The sequence below is a fragment of the Lagopus muta genome, chromosome 4, assembly GCF_023343835.1.
Source record: "Lagopus muta isolate bLagMut1 chromosome 4, bLagMut1 primary, whole genome shotgun sequence".
Taxonomy (NCBI): domain Eukaryota; kingdom Metazoa; phylum Chordata; class Aves; order Galliformes; family Phasianidae; genus Lagopus; species Lagopus muta.
In genome coordinates, this window is record NC_064436.1 from 57,959,515 (window position 1) to 57,976,145 (window position 16,631).

The window sequence follows — 16,631 nt, forward strand, 5'->3', positions numbered from 1 at the left end:
GTAAAGGAGGGCTGTTAACTGTTTTCCTGAGTGAGTGGATGACTGAATGGTGGAAACTCCACCCTCTTTGGGAGTTCATTCTTTTTGATAACCATCAGAAAAACACTAGTTTCACTGAAATTTAAGGTACCTTCCAATAAAAACAAAACAAAATATATTCAAAAGACAGTTTCTGAAGTCTTGTCTGGACTAGACTTTATAGAGCTAGTATTAAAACACGTTAGCTAACATGCTGACTAAGAGCCTTTAGATCTAAGAAGGCAAAATATTCTGCTTCACGCATCTGCTAAGCTATCAAAGTTGGACCCAAAATCTCTCCATGAGCAGATTTATCAAAATGTAATTAACACATACTTTTAATCACACATTAAACTCCATTTTGACAAGACCAAAGGGTTTGTAAGATTTCTGTATATAATGCATCTTTCATATGCTCTTTGGAAGCTCTTAGTGTTTCTACCTGAAAATCCTATAGTTGGTACCTGTGGCGAGAACTAGTAGCTTCATCTAGGAAAGGCAAGAACAATGTAGGACAGAAGAAGAAGGAATAGTGCAAACAAGGCTGACAATAACACAAACTTTTGCATTACAAGAGCATTTAACAGTGCACAGCAACATCACTGACCACAGCACCTGACATAGGGATTCCAAATAGAATCCCTTCCAGCCTTAACTCAGCACGTTATTCACATAGTTGACCACTTCTGGTTTTCACAGCAATGGAAAAATACAATTCTTGAATCTCAGTGGGCAGCTTCCAGCCAGAATAAGGTTTTTTAGTTAGGGACACAGGTTAGTAGACAAGTTGGCAATAGGTCTATGGTTGGACTAGATTATCTTAGTGGCTGTAACACAGTAGAAGGCACAGCAACAGCAGAAGTGTAGCAAGACCCTATGCTGCAGCAATTGAGGACTTGTGCAACTGCAACACCTAAGAGCACGGAAGCAAAGGAAATATTCTACTTACCTTCAGAAGGCCTCAGGTACACATGCACCTCCAAGATACCCTTGCCTTCCCTGCCAACCTTTAAATGAAGTCTGGGAAGGGATGGATCCTGGCTCCACCTTCAGGTTCATTGCATGAACCTGAGATCTTCTGGATTGGCCCTGCCTTCCACCAGGTGCTCAATCACTGTATGGTGGTCTTTTCCAACTTTAATGATTAATGAACAGAGTTGCCTTCACACATGATATGCCATGAGCTTCAGCAAGCTCTAGTAATGAAAGGGCATTCCTACATGCATATCAGCACCTCTTCTCTGTGCTGTGCTCCTTTGTGTAACTCAGATGAAGTTTTAGCTGGAGGTTATTTGTAACAACACATCAATTGAAAGTTTGGTAATCTCACTTTCCTGTGAATACCAAATCATGAGGTTTTCTGTTGTTGTCTCTCAAATAATCTTCCACCTGTGGAAAACAAGAGACAAGTAAAGCATTTACTGTTCCTTAGAAAACATTCAGGCTGTTGTAGCCAGTCTTACTCTAAGGCCATTGTGAACCATGATTTTCACAAGAGAGGCAAGGGTGAGTTACGGGCCCTCGGACAATCTCTCACACAGCCATAAATAAATAAATAGATCTAACAGTACTTTTTCTCTGGCACTGTCATACATTCCTCTCATACACATCTCACTAAAAAAAATTATTGGTTCTCATCAAATGAAGGAAACAGTCTGTTGTTGTCTGGAAAAATAGTAGTGAATAATTAATATTTTACGTAAATTGTTTTGTGTAAAACAGATATCAAGTGAAATTAATATTTGAAATTCTTTTATTTGGTAAAGTATGGTATTAGTTATATATACTTTATACCTCATTTTAATTTTATGCAAATATTTATCTCCCCTGTGACCCTGTTAACACATATAATCAGGTAAGGTGACTTGAGACAAAGGAAAAATGCTTGAAGGAGCAGCAAAATAGCAAAAACTTTCTTCCTTCTTCTTAACTCCCCACAGTCCACTAAATATAGTTAATGTCATGTTAGAAAGAAAATTGAAAGAATTAAAGACAAGGAAGGAAAAAAGAGAAGAAGAGGAGCTGCATAGCTTGATGTTAGAAAAAAACTTGGTGTGTTTTTATGATCTGGTGTGTCAGGTATCCATCAAAAAAGCTACCTACTTATTTGAGATGAGCATGATCTCTATCCAAGCAAATGAGCAGGAGATGTGGAGTAATTATAGTGACTAAAAATCTTGGACTGTGTGAATGCAGTAGCTGACCTTCAGCATTGTGGTACAAGCCATTGTGATATTCAAGGTTGGACATCACTAGCTTAAATTAGCAGTTTATCTGAGTCCAAAAGGATGGAAACAGCTGCAGGGATAAAGGATGATGAATAACATGACACAGAGCAAATGTAACTGTGATTAATGGGACATCACAACTCAACAAAAAAGAGAACCAACTGTGGAAAGAGATAGGTACCACTACAAAGAGCAAATTATTGTCTAAGGTGATGTAATTAACTCCAAGATTCCCCATGGTTTGGTTGACTGGTTCCAGAGAGGCTTGCTATTGTACCCAAAATAATGACAAGGTTGTGGATACCTAGTTTAAATACTGGGCTATTAAGCTTCGTTTTTACCTATTGCAGAGGAATGATAGAATGTCAAAGATGAAGATATGGCAATTTGTAATAGTACAATTACAATATACTGTTGTGACTCATTCAACTAATATTCTCTGTGAAAAGACAATTGGAAGAAAGGCTTAAACCTGGCACACCATGATTTATGGGGTTTTTCAATATTTAAATTCAAGACTTACCAACCTATTATAATTTTTGACACTGTATGAAGTCAAAGCAGCTTCCAAAAAGTGTTTTTTTATAGAAGGTGTGATTAAAAGTGCTTTTTTATTCTTTATCTTTATTCGTTACATCCTGGATGGACAAGTAGTATTTTTCTTTTTCTTTCCAAAGGACTATTTTAGTCCCTGGAATCCTCAGTTGGACTGCTTGCTCAAAGATACATTGATTCATAGTATATCATCTTCATCTATTTAGCATGATAAAAGCTTTATTCAGATCATTTGTTAGCAATTCCTGCTGCTTCCTTTCTTCAACTTAGAAATGAAGATTTATATGCCCCTGAAGGGAATCTGCTGACAACTTAAAAAATCGGAACTTTTCTAAAAATTCAATACCTGAAAACTGGAAAGTAGAGCCAGAATTTTAATTTTCTCCACTGGCTGCAGTACTTCAACTGTTATTCTAAGCTGTTCTAAAAGTAGATAAGTTAAAAAGGGCACTCCCAATAATTTGCCATCCTTGTTTAGAAAGCAGAAATTTTAAAATGCCTGTAATTTTATTAAAAAATATAAGTGACTTTAGTGATTCACAGGAATCTTATATCACAGTAAAATTTACTGTGGTAACAGTTTAACCTTATACTAGCATCTCTGCCTATTCATTTCTGAAATCTATAGATAGATCACTGAGCTATAGATCAAAACTGCCAAAATTTGAAAGGCTTCTGGATGAAAACTGAGAAAGTTCAAGCTGTTTAATGGCTGCATACTTTCTGGATACACAAGTTTCCTCATTGGTTACATACAGATTTTTGACCACTAGAGTGAGCATTTTTTTGTCTGCTCTCAAGATTTGAGATCGGGAGATTCTTGGGATAGATCTGTCACATTTATGTTGCTTTATCAGACATGATGCATAGCACAGTTTAATCTCTCATTTGAGCTGTAGGTATTATAGATGCATAAACAGAAGTCAGAGAATAATCACTCTGAGTAACTAAAGCTGAATTGACATTGCTTTTAAAACAATCCTTAGGGAAGGGAATGCTTCATTCTTAATTTTTTTACTTCCGTATTTCATGCCATGCACATAGTAACAGAATTGTGTTTAAAATGTAGTGCACAGAATAAAATGTTTTATTGTTAAAGAATATAAGAAAAACTAACATTTAGTTTTGGTGTCATTGCCATGTGATTTTTTATGTATCTATTTTATAATCTGCTATCAGTTTCTCTGAAAAAGACATTGAGAGAAATCAAGCTGGGATTTTACTGATATTCATGCATATTCATACAAGCCAGGATCAGAAATGCCTCCATTTTTGTTTAGTAGAGGTGGAAAACTGATAGCATGATACTACCCACAGTATTAAAATTGTTCATGTAAACATTATGCTATAAATTATTAAATAATATTTGAGTAATTGCAGAATGAAATGTAGAAATTCTGAAGCAAAATATTTGTAATTCAAAATTTTAAACAATTTTTGAACAAGCTAAACCTGCCATAAATGTCCCATTTCAAAAAGCTGTTAGGATTGCTTCAGTGAAACTGCAGCCACCCAGGGTGAGCTTGAATTTCATTTCCAATTTGAATGAGAAGGGAAAGCTTACACAGACGGTTGTTAGTTTTGCTTATAGCTGCAGAATTCTCATTAGGAGAAAAAACTGTTACCAGTGGATAGTTTACTTGCACTAGTTCTTCACTTTAGTTTTCTGCATTATTAATAAGCAGCAGATAGTAAATGTGATTCATGAAGGACTAACACTGCAGGTCTATAACAGAATGGTGTAGGTAACATTATGGCAGGTAGCTATCACATTTAGCATACAGATTATCACAGGCATTCTACTTTAAGCAAAAATGAAATACGCTTTCCCATTACAGACTTAACCCAGTACAGACACTTTGCTCATAAATATTAAACAAAGCACAGCTAGCTGGAAATCCAGTACACTAGTAGCTGGTGAAGACACAGCAAGCTCTGTAATTCATCACGGAAAAAAAATTATGAACTCTTTTTTATTTTTCAACTGATGGATTGGGTGGTTTAATAAATTCCTGTATTTCATAGAGCATGTGCCTAACAGAAAGACAAACTACAGCAGCTCCGTACAGGATGCAGGCAGAAAGGGAGAAAAAAATGTGCAGATCCACATACTGCAGTGCCCATTAAAAGCTGAGAATGGAATTATACCTGGGACAAAATCTATACCCCACTGAAGGCAGAGACAAAAAATCCATTTTCTCTAATGAGGTGACCATGGCACTTCCTGCATTTGGCAGGATTCATGAACACTTCCTTCACATTCTTTGAGCATACCTGTGTCCTTGACTAGGTAGGACCAAGTGTGGCTCTGTTGCAGATGGACAGTATTGCTGACAGTTATTTCCTGCAGATGATGTTACCTAGAAAAAATCAGAACCAGTGCATAGTATAAACTCTTCCCCAGACTCAGTTTATGGTTATTATTGCCATAAATAACCTTTAAAATGTCTTCAAAAAGTGAGCTCAGACACTGATCATTCTTAAAATCTTCCCTGAACCTTGATGCTGTGGCAATTACCATTTAGCAGCCATGTGTTTTGCAAGCAATACTGACAACCTGCTAATACTGCTACTTATTTTCTCCTCTGGAGGAAACACACTGTGAATTTATCTCTCAAAATGACCTCTGAACCAGCCCTGCCTTCAGGGCCACAGTACTAAGCTGTATGTTTGTATCCCGTCAGGTCCACAACAGGGTGGAATGGGGAAAATCCATTCATCTTTTCTCCATAGACGACAGGATTTGCTCAAGAAATGAAAGCTGTGTATATATAATCCATAGTCTTGTAAGACCAACATACTGACGTTTTCTTTGCTGGCATGATGGTTTTTGCAGTCTATTTGAATTGGCACTGCAGAAACATTGAAGGAAAGGAAGAAAACTTCTTGTGGATCACATCCAGTCATAGCTGACATTTCAGAATAATAAGAATTCTACATGATTTATTGAAGTTTTATAAAGGGAGCCTAATCTTGTGTTCATCAGCATGTGTGATCAACACTTGCTTTCTAAGTAATTAGATGAGGAGATCTCACTTGTGAAGCTTCATCGTGTTCCCTGAAGATGGTGTGAAGACACTGAAGCTGTGGATATTACGCAGAAGGCCATGCAGGGATACTGGGACAGCAGTACTGCAGACAGTTTTTTCATTTGTCACATAATTTAAATCCCAAGCAACTATTCCCTAACCAAAACTGTTTGGTGGCTTATCTAGTAATTTTGCAGAACAATAGAGCCTTTTTTTTTTTTTCTATTTTTTTTTAGCATCAGGAAAACAGTAAGAGCAGAATTTTTACTACATAGGTTTTCTTCTTTTCTTGGACATTGGTTGTGTTAAAAAAAGTGTTCTTTTTTTTCCCCACACCTCTTAAAAAGAGTACTAACCCTTTAAATCTTATTTAATCTAAAACATTTCAAAGTATTTTTAGATCTAACAAGGGTGTCAACTACAGATTTACATATGACTCATTAGCTTTTGTACCCCAAGTATTTCTGCTTACAAGACCTAGGATTTTTTTAGTCTATTTTAAATAGGCAGCAATATTGACTGTCTCTTTCTAACAACAGCACATAAGGCTTCTATGTCATGTCTAATGAATGGTGCTGTTAATCCTTAATTGTGTATTTATAGTTTCACTCATGATGAAATTGGAAGAAAATCATTTAAAAGTACTTACAGGAATGGCAATAGCTGTCCTCAGGGACTGGAAGTTGCTAAGATTAATGTTTTTTACAGAAACAGATTGTAGGAAAAAAGAGCTAGTAGATCAAGGTTTAGTCTATATATATCAAGTTTTCTCGGTTTGTTATTTCTGAATATGGTATTGCCATCCTCATTGTGTGACCAGTCTTGTTTGGGAGGAAAAGAGATTTGTTCCTGTTTAGTTTAAAGCATTTTGGAAACTCATTCATTTGCTCTAAAATAAGAACATGAACCTCAAATTTATTCAGCTCTCATTTAGATTAAATTGGACAGTTTCTTTCAGTTGTCCTTCAAATATAGAAGTATAGAGACTATATTTTCCCTATTTTCCCCAATTACACTGAATATTAACTGCCACTTTCTATATTTGCTAAAGATTTATTACAAATATGATTATGAGACAAACTAGTGATCTTAAGCCTTAGAGAACACATGGCATTGTGCCACTAATAAATAGAGAAATGCACAGTACTAAAACCTGTCCTTTTTCAGTGCTTCGTTACCTATTGGGACTGCTGTCTGCAGTGACCCTTAGGTCTTTTCCTAGTTTACTGTACTCTGTTTAGAACTCAACAACATGAAAGTGTATTTCATTTTTTCATTCCTGGATGTATTGGTTTGTAGTTTTCCATCACTAATTTAATTTAAGGCTAGAACTGCACAATTAGATCTGCAGGTACACATTTCATAAAAAGTGCAGTGCGGTTACTGGATTTAAGAAGTGTGGAATGAAAGGTACATAACCTGTGGCATTCATATTTTTCCAGTGTTGCTGCCTTTATAATCCGTTGCAGGACAAATAGTAAATAACCTGAATTAAAAATATGAGACGTTTATCTCTCTTCTTTTGTCCTGGCTTTCAAAAACACTGTGGAGCTGGCATTCCTTCATCCATGTGCCTTTGCAGGTCATGCCTTGTGTCTGAGCACATTACACGCTTTAGGAATCCCATTTGAAATTGATTTATCTCTTTATTTACAGCTTTTCACATGTTCTCCTGCAGGCAGAATTTCTAAGCCTGTAAATGAGTGAAGGTAAAAATTAGCATTTGAAGTAGGGTTACATATCATGGGGCTTAAGTTCAAAGCCTCAGTTTTAGGTGAAAATTAGTTTTCTGCATTCCTAATTTTAAAATATATTTTCAGTGGTTTTAGAAGGAGGTGTAACAGAGAGGGGGAGCTAACACTACAGTTCTAATATAATTTCACCTCTTTGAAACTGTTGTGATATATCACAACTGGCTGACAGCAGGTTTATGTTTTCATCCACTGGCTGTATTCCAAAGCTAATCTAGAATGCTGAGTTTTTATTTGACAGAAAACAATGCATGATTTTTTTTTTTAGAATACCAATCACAATCTCAATTTAGTTCTCACAAATGCATATCCTAAAGGAAAATGCCCTCAGTACACAACACAGTTAAACAAGCTGCAACTACTCAAGACCTTCACTGATGACCAGATTTAAATGTGTCCAAAAATACTGAAGTACAAACTACCTGTCTTTTCTCCAGTAGGATTTTACATCACTCTGCTGTAAATACACATTTCTGTAACATAACCTAAGCCCATAGGATGCATATTCTTTATACTGACATTGTCGTCACTCACGTTTCCAACAGAATGGTGATTGCTTTTCAACATCAAGCAGTGTGTTTAGCAGGTAAGAAATATGCTGGAGCTGGAAAGTTAAGGACTGCTATCTGCTGAAGATTCTAGTACTGGCTTGGTAGGTACTATTGAATTGGGTATTTCTTTTCCTTTATTTGCCTTAGAAGCTTTATCTTTTTGGTGGGACTAAAAATACTGCCTTCTGTTGTACTGTTTTCAGAGCAGCTTCTAAGGAGCACTGTAAAAAAAGGAGGCTATTATTACTTCCTAGAGGAGGCACAGACTTTGAAGTTCAAAGACTCAGTATTGAGATACAAATATCCCTTTCTATGCATTGATTTCCATCTTTCTTATGAAAAGGCAATGGGATTGATAGCAACTCAAAAGGCTGAGAAGTATTCTCTTGATCAGCACTATGTACTTAGATCAATTAAGGAGAATTTAACCTAGCTTCTAATCAAATGGTTTCATGAACAACCAGTAGAGCATTACAGTTAAACAATGTATATATCTACAAGCTTGTGGTTCAGCCAAATGTTTTGGTACTTCAGGTATCATATCATATCATAAACATTTTCAGCCTTCAGTGGTAAAAGCAAATTATCAAATTATCACTGAAACATGGTAACTATGACTGGAATAGTGTCAGGATGTTCCCACCTTTACCTGCTCAAACTTACTGTTAGATTTGCATCACTCACATGATGTACACGGTCTTTTTTCTTGTACATGTGAAAGAGGCAGAGAAGTGACGTGAAAAAGGCAGAGAAGTTTGACAGAAAATAAACCTCCTCATGTTTCACCTTATCCTCAAATATCAGAGGGGCTGTAGGCAGCTGAGCTTAGATTCTGAGTGATGCCCAATTTGATGCTTTGAGTCCAGTCTCATTCAATGTATGAACTAGCATGATTACGGATTCAAAAATTGTACACTGCCGAATTCATCCTGTCATGTTCAGATGTGCTCTTATGACCACTCTTAAAGAATCTGCCAGTACCCTATGAGAACTCTTGCAGCTAGATTAGTGAATAGCAGACTTTATTAAAGCAACAGATTACAGAATCTTTTGGATTCTCAGTTATAAATGCACTGTCTTCAAAGCATGTGGGGTTAACCAAGGACATGAATAATATGGCCGACTACAATTGCATTCAGTCATAGAACAACTCTATAGAGATTTCTGAGTTTCCCAGGGACTCACTCAGTATAACTGAGTTTGTGAATCTTACTCAGTAGGTATTCCAATATGGGAGTGGAACGAGACGCTCAGCCCACTGACCAGTCCTGGAGGTCAGCAGTGTCCTCCTGACTTGTTTGAGATGGTATCTTCCTCCCTTGTCTGCAGTGGTATCTTCCCCTGAAATTCCTTCTCTCTTCAGCCATTTTTATTCTCTTTTCTTAATTTCAGGTGGAGCTTGAGTGACTATAGTCAAATGTATCTTTGTTTTGCCACGTTCACTCAAAAACATGTTTTTGACAGAAAGGTGGAAAACTGCTAGCTCAGGGCTGGCTCAAAAAAAAAAAAAAAAAAAGAAAACAACCAAAAAAAACCCCAAGATAGTTTATTAGTCCTAATACTATCATTAAGTTCATATCCCTGCAAGGCTGTTCATGCAGTTTAGCCATAAGACCTCCACCCTGCTTTGAACTACATGTTTTTTTCTTAGCTTATCAGGCTCCCCTGGTGCTTGCTAGCAGCTAAGGTCTCAGGTCACGTTGTTTAGGTAACTGTCATGAAATGGATTATCCACCACATTCCACCCTAGAGGTTTACCTTCTCTCAAGTGGTGGACATATCAATAAATACCTCCAGTAAATATTCCACATCGAATTAGTGGAGATTGTCTGCCCTGAAGAAAACAGGATGTTTGACTTCTGTTGGACAGATTTTACAAAAAAATTCAGCTTCCTAATATAAAACACAGTAAATCATTATGAGTTAAAACAGGAATCTGTGAGTGACATTAGTTCCATTTATCAACAAGACCTCTCTTGAACAGATTGTTCCCCTTTCCTAAGCTACTGTCCACACAAGAATGAATTATAATATTGAAATATTTTGTTACAATATTTGTTGACATTCCCTTAATTTGGTACTAATGGTTTTTCCTTTCAGAACAATGCAAGGAAAGAACCACTTTCCCTGACAAAATAGATGTGGGAATTATGTTAAGGGTTAGTGCTGCATCAGCAAAGAACAGTGCAAGTTTTTAAGGTGGACGGATGCAGCTATGTTTGTCACACAACTGAAACTATACATTAAAAATCACAGCATGTACCTCTACTTGCACAGAGATAACATATTCTTGCATCTGTTCTACATATAAAAATAAATAACAGAAATAATGGTATTTTAAAGCACTGTATGCTTCTTCTTTCTTGTATACGTTCATTTACACACATGTGGTTTGGGGGTACCTCAGAATCACAGTTTGGCTTCACTGCCCGTAGGGATCATTATCTCTTTGGAGCAAATTGAATGTTGTTTTAGTTTATTTCAGATGTTAGGCGCACCTAGAAGCTAAAACTGTTACTATGTGAAAATGGCCAGGAAACATCTTAGGCAGTGAAAGCCTAGGTCTGCATTTTTTTTGCAAGAGCTGCTGTGTCAGCTCTCTGCTGCCTGTTTGACAAATCTCTTGTGTAAGAGCATTCTCACAAGGCTGGTTAAGATAGTTTACGGCTGTATTGCCACTCTGGAGAGGGCCTAAGGATTTCTGAGATTAGCTCCAAGAGGACTTGCATGTAAATCCATGAGATGCTCTTTTTTTTGCCCCAGTTTCTAAGCATGTTAACGAAGGTTTAATATATTTTTAAAAACAAAACAATATTTCAGTAATGTGTATTTATATATGCAGTGATAGATTTGGATTTTTTGAGCAGCTAAAATGGAGAAAATAAACACCACATCCATACCAAGAGTTCAAATTCCCAATGAATTGTTGTATTGAACTGCATCACAATCTGTGCTGTTACTTGGCTCACTGACCTGAAACAACTGGCTTGTAGACTAAGTCTTGGACTTCATGCTGTGAGTCACTGCACTGAGAAGGAATTTCAAGACTTGAGATCTTGCTGAAATTTTTTTGGATGTTGATATTCATAAATAGTAGAATGCATTCATTAATGGCTTCAGGAACAACATTTGTTGTGTTATACAAAGACTACAGTTACTACACCAAGATTTATTTTTTTACAGATGCTAACTTAAAGTTCAACTAGCACATGCCATTATGTTCTTTTTTTTTTTTTCTGATACTATAGTTAAACTGCTTCCACAAACAAATTTACTATAAGTGATTCACTGAGTGCTTGCAGCAGTACTGCAGTTTTATTTTGAATGCAGTCAATAGGCCTCCATATTTCCAAAACAATGTGTAGCTAAAATAACTCTGATCCATACAGAGTGGGACTCATGGTGGCTGACATTTCTAGTCAATAATGTTTTTCAGAAAAATAAAACAATATTTCTAAAATCAGATATGAATTCATTGTCATTGTGGTACAAAGGTAACTACTTCAGAAATAAAAATAAATTAGAATAAACATGCAGGGAAACAAACACTGCTCGTCACCACCATAACAAAAAGAGTTGTTACACTAATGTATGTTTCTTGTAGAGGAAATAAATAATCAACACTGATGTATGGTGGCCAAAGTCTCACAGACTGTTTGAAAACACTCTGCTCATTTTCTTCCTGGTTTCTTTCAGTTATGCAGAATTTATTTCCCTAGCAACTGCAGTTATGGAACAGTAAATCTTATGAGTAAATTAGAAAATAACATATCAATGTGAATATTCTATCTCCTACCTAAAGATCATTGATAATACAGATATTTTAACTTCTAGTTTGATCCTCTACTGCAGAGTTGCTTTTTTAATGCAAATCTGTTTAAATGGGAAAGGACAACAACATCCAACTATCCTAATGAAAATATTTAGGGACTCCTTGAAGTTCAGTCTAGCTTCAAGTAGGAGGTTGGACTGTATGATCTCCAGAGCTTCCTTCCGACCTAAATTATTTTATGATAATTATGAATTATGCTCTTTGTCTGAAGATCTCAAAGAACTCTTAAGTAAAGTTGATGTCAAAAAGGCACGAGTAGTTCAGTGTTTAAAAATTTATTTAATTTCTCCAGATATTCTTTAGAAGAGCTGCATCTTTATTTGCTCTCATGCATAAAAAAGGACACAGTCCCAAATCACTCTGGCTCTTTTACAGCTGAGGTGAGGGAATTTGGTTTCAACATAATAAAACTATTGGAAAACTCCAGTTTTTCTCTAATACCATGAACTGTCCTTGCCATATAAATTTTTATGTAGGGAATATCAACAATTTTGACTGTTTGTTAATCTCATGGGGAAAACTACTGAGGGCTTTTTTCCAGATCTCATCACCTACTCTGAGTTTTGTGACTTCAAATATGAAATGTTTTTTGTCATAAATTGACAGCTCTTGTTCTACCCTCATCCCACGAGGCTCTTCAAAAGTAAAAGGAAATGTAACAATCAAATTGCATGATAGGAAGTGACAGGTTGATTTGTAGCATTTAAAAGAAGGATGCTATTATTATTAGACAATTTGATATAGGAGAAAATTTAATTCTCTTTTTTGCAAACACTTTAGTACAGTTTCAGTAACTAAATTGTACATTACTTATATTTTATTCATTGTGAATCTTGCCCATACTTTCAGTAAAACAGCAAATGTCTTATGCCAGAATATTTTTATAGCGCTTTATTATAACTCTCTAAATTCTCATACTATGTTACCATTGAGTCAAATACGTGGGGAAGCTCTGTTTTATATTAAACAGTTTATTTCTAATTACTCTGCTTTGAAATTGTTGTCCTGTGTTACAACTTATTCAGATCCATTTGTCAGAATCTAACATCTTTTCATAATTTTTTTGTCCCCTGAATTCCCCTACGGGAAGCTGAAAAATGTGTTTCCTTTGTGTATCTGTAGATTATTATTGCTTTTCTACAGTTCATGCAAAGTACTTCTTTGTTTTTAAGTACTTATTGACAACAGATGGCAAAGGAATAATCGAGTATCCACCACTTGAGAAACTGACCAGGTATCAACTATGGGATAAAATCCATCTAAAAGAATATGGGACATCCAAAACATATGGGACCTTCAGCAGTTACAACAAACTCCTAAATGTCTTTCCAGAAAAATTAAACTGAATCTATTCAAAATCTCACATGAGTTACATGTGAGTCAGTCCAAGTCATCTGCAGCAGTGATGGATGCCACCTCCATTTCACTGAAGTCAATAAAGAAAACAAAATAGAAAGGAAAAAACACTGTCTGCCTTTGCTTCCTCAGAAAGTAGATTAATTAGCATATGGTAAAATGACCTAATTGTTGTGAATGTCTCTATTCACTGCAATTGTTATCAGATGATTTTTTCCATTTAATCCTACTAAGTAAAAATGGGATTTATTAGAAATGTAGTGGGTTAGTCATGAATGCAATTTACATGAAAATATATCTGGATTACCTTCACTGAAATAGACATCCCAATGGCAAGCAAAGGGTGCTGAGTTGCATGGTGCATCCTCCAGTTTTCCTGCTCTTCTGATTCTGTTTATTCTGGAATAAAAGTAACTGCACAAAAGGAATGTGATTAGTTGCTTCTCAAGCTTCTGTTTCACTTGAAAGCAAACAAGAAAAAAAAAAGCCAAAAAATGCCAAGTGAGCTAATGAATAGAGGGAACAACATTTTAGGCATTTTTAGTCCAATAGAGAACTTTGGATCACTGCACAACTAAAACAATGAAGGATGACTGAAGTTTCTTTTTCCAAATCAATCATTTTCCTTTATAGGTTAAAAAAGACAATTTCTTGTCTCACTGACAAATGGCCAAATATTGCCCAGACTTATAACATTTCCCCTTGTTCAATTAATCTTCTTGTATTGAATATATTTACTCTAATAGACAGCAAAAGAGAAACAGGAAGACCTGGGAAAAGAAAAACATAAAAAACAATCATCTGAAGAAAGGGCACACTCTTACAAAATGCCACATGCACCAGAAGTAACATGCTGTCACAATCTCATGATATAGAAACACTAATCAAATGAGCTTTATGAAACAGATTTTTCCACATTTCTTCAAATTCATTAATCTCAATTGCATTTTTTGTATAATAAACCAAAATGTCAAATATTAGTCTGTAGAAATGATTGTTGTCAGCTATGTTTCAGCTGAGGGAAGAGCCCCCAAATCCATCTGCACTGTATACACATACACCGTTTCTCTTGGCTTAGGACTTAGAAATGCACACACCTCAAGAAAGAGATCTCCTGAGAAGGGGAGTCTATTATCAGCAGGCCATCTACTGCTATTGTTTGGATTAGATATCATAACTTCCTCTCTTCTTTGACTCTGAAACACATCTGAGAAATGTGGAGAGTAGTTGGCTTTAAATTCTTATTAACCTTTTGAAGGCAGGCCAGTTCACAGCTAGCAGGATATGGTTCTTCATCTCTTCCTGCAAGGCACAGACGGTCTGTGGGAAAGCTGAGAACTACCTTCAGTTCTCCTAAGTGCTAAGAGGACATTTCTCAGATGGAAGACAAATATATATATAAGTCTAGACATAACCTATGTGAGTTGCTTACAACATGTATAGTATACATGTATAAGGAATCATGAAATTTCGGGGTTTATTCACAGAATGTTGATGACTGTGAAAAACTGTTTCATTATTCAGCAGCTGTGGCTTTGATGTCTGCAGTCATATCATTCTGATGTGTAAGCTAAACAGCTGAGCCATGTAATAGAGCAAACGGTTAGACTCAAGATGTAAGAGAAGTAGCTTGAAAATAGCTTTAGTTCAAGACCTATCACAGAGCTTTTTCAAGATTTTGCAGGCTGTTTGTTTTCAGTGAGACTAATAAAGTAGATCTCATGAAAGTAGCTCTTTTTAAAGAATGAATGAATATTACAATAAAATTTGCTTATTCCTAGTCAATGAGATATGTGTGTGTATCACTTTTATGGCTAATCCACAAGGTCACAAGGCATTTTCATCTGATCTTGAGGGCTGATATCTGAAACATGAGGTTCATGTGCTGTGTATAAGCTGTCTATAAAATAAAAGGATTTCAGAGTTGAACATTGGTAAAGGATGAGCATAAAAAAAGCTGGTATGACATAAAAATTCCTATTTTTTTCCTGCTCTGAGCCACAAACTTAATGCCATATATTATTGTCCTCTTCTTAAATTTCTGGTTTTCCACTGCAGCAACGCAATCCAATTATAATATATATTGTTGTATACACTGAATAAAGAGTGAAGTTTCAAGAACACGGGGAATAAGATTTCCAAGAAAGCTCCTTATAATTGGTGGTGCTGGAGATTATAAATCTGTTTTAAACTCCGTAAGTCCCTACCTTCTCTATGACAGGTTTGTCTTGTAAGAAAGAAGTCTTAAATGGATAAAACTCTTAATTCCCCCTTCTCTCTGTCCCTCTGCTGAAAACTCATTTGGGCTAAAATGCTTCAATGCACTGCCACTTAAATGGAAGAAGTATTCCCGGTACTTATTACTGCAGTAAGAAAAAGCAAACTGCAAATCAGAAATCAGACCTGATGACCAGCATTACCTCTGTCTCTCATGGGCCTGAATTTTGTTTCACTTCTAGATGGTAAAATACCACTTCAGCTCTTTAGGGGCTGAGAATAGCCAAAGCATTCAAACACACAAAAAAGTACTATTCCACATCCAGATACAAAGACTTCTAAAGTCTAAAAAGTCATAAGACAAAATTAATTCTAATTTCACAACAGTCTATAGAGTCTAAAAGTAGAATAGTTAAGAAATGCACAACCAACTCTAAAATTTTGGCTAATGTTTCCACCTCTATGTTCCATTCTCAGAGCTAAAACACCAGCCACCTGAGAAACATGAAATTGCTCTTGCACAAGAACATTCTCTGATTCAGAATAAAACAAAAAAAATGCTGCCTAATTACATTCAGATCAGGCACTTCCAACAGATGTTACACATAAGATCAATATCAAGTAAATAGTTACCATGATACCTCACAACTGTAATTATGATCTAAATAAGCAAAGAATAAAATAAAACAGAGTACCAGATGGATGGCTTTATACAAAAGCAATTTCAGAAACTGTAACGTGACAATGATGATGAGAACTGCACTCAGGTAGGTGCTGCCAAATAGTTGGGCACCCAGAGCATATGTTTGAAATAATGATGAGGATTCATAATTAATGTCTGCAAGGCATAGCACTGTAATACATACCTGAAGCTATCCCGTGGGCTAGGGTGTTAGAAAGTAAGGGGGCTTGTGAGAGCTGGTCAGCTTTTAAACAGCTCTTCTTCCAAGCTGTGCGTCCCTGTGAGCAAGAAATCAGGAAAGGGTGGTAGGAGACCTGTGTGGATGAGCAAGAAGCTCATGCACAAACTCAAAGGGAAGAAGGTCCATGAAATGTGGAAAAAGGGTCTGAGCACTTGGGAAGAATGTAGAAAT

General features: G+C 36.1%; 1 long non-coding RNA gene across 1 annotated transcript; it reads right to left on the reverse strand.

The window, feature by feature from the left end:
- Window positions 1-1,060: 1,060 nt before the first annotated feature.
- LOC125692071 (uncharacterized) lies at window positions 1,061-6,543 on the reverse strand. The gene is made up of 3 exons (XR_007376436.1): window positions 6,480-6,543; window positions 5,076-5,161; window positions 1,061-1,407 (listed from the first exon to the last, which is right to left on the reverse strand). It is a non-coding gene; the product is annotated as an uncharacterized LOC125692071 (long non-coding RNA).
- Between the last annotated feature and the right edge of the window lie 10,088 nt (window positions 6,544-16,631).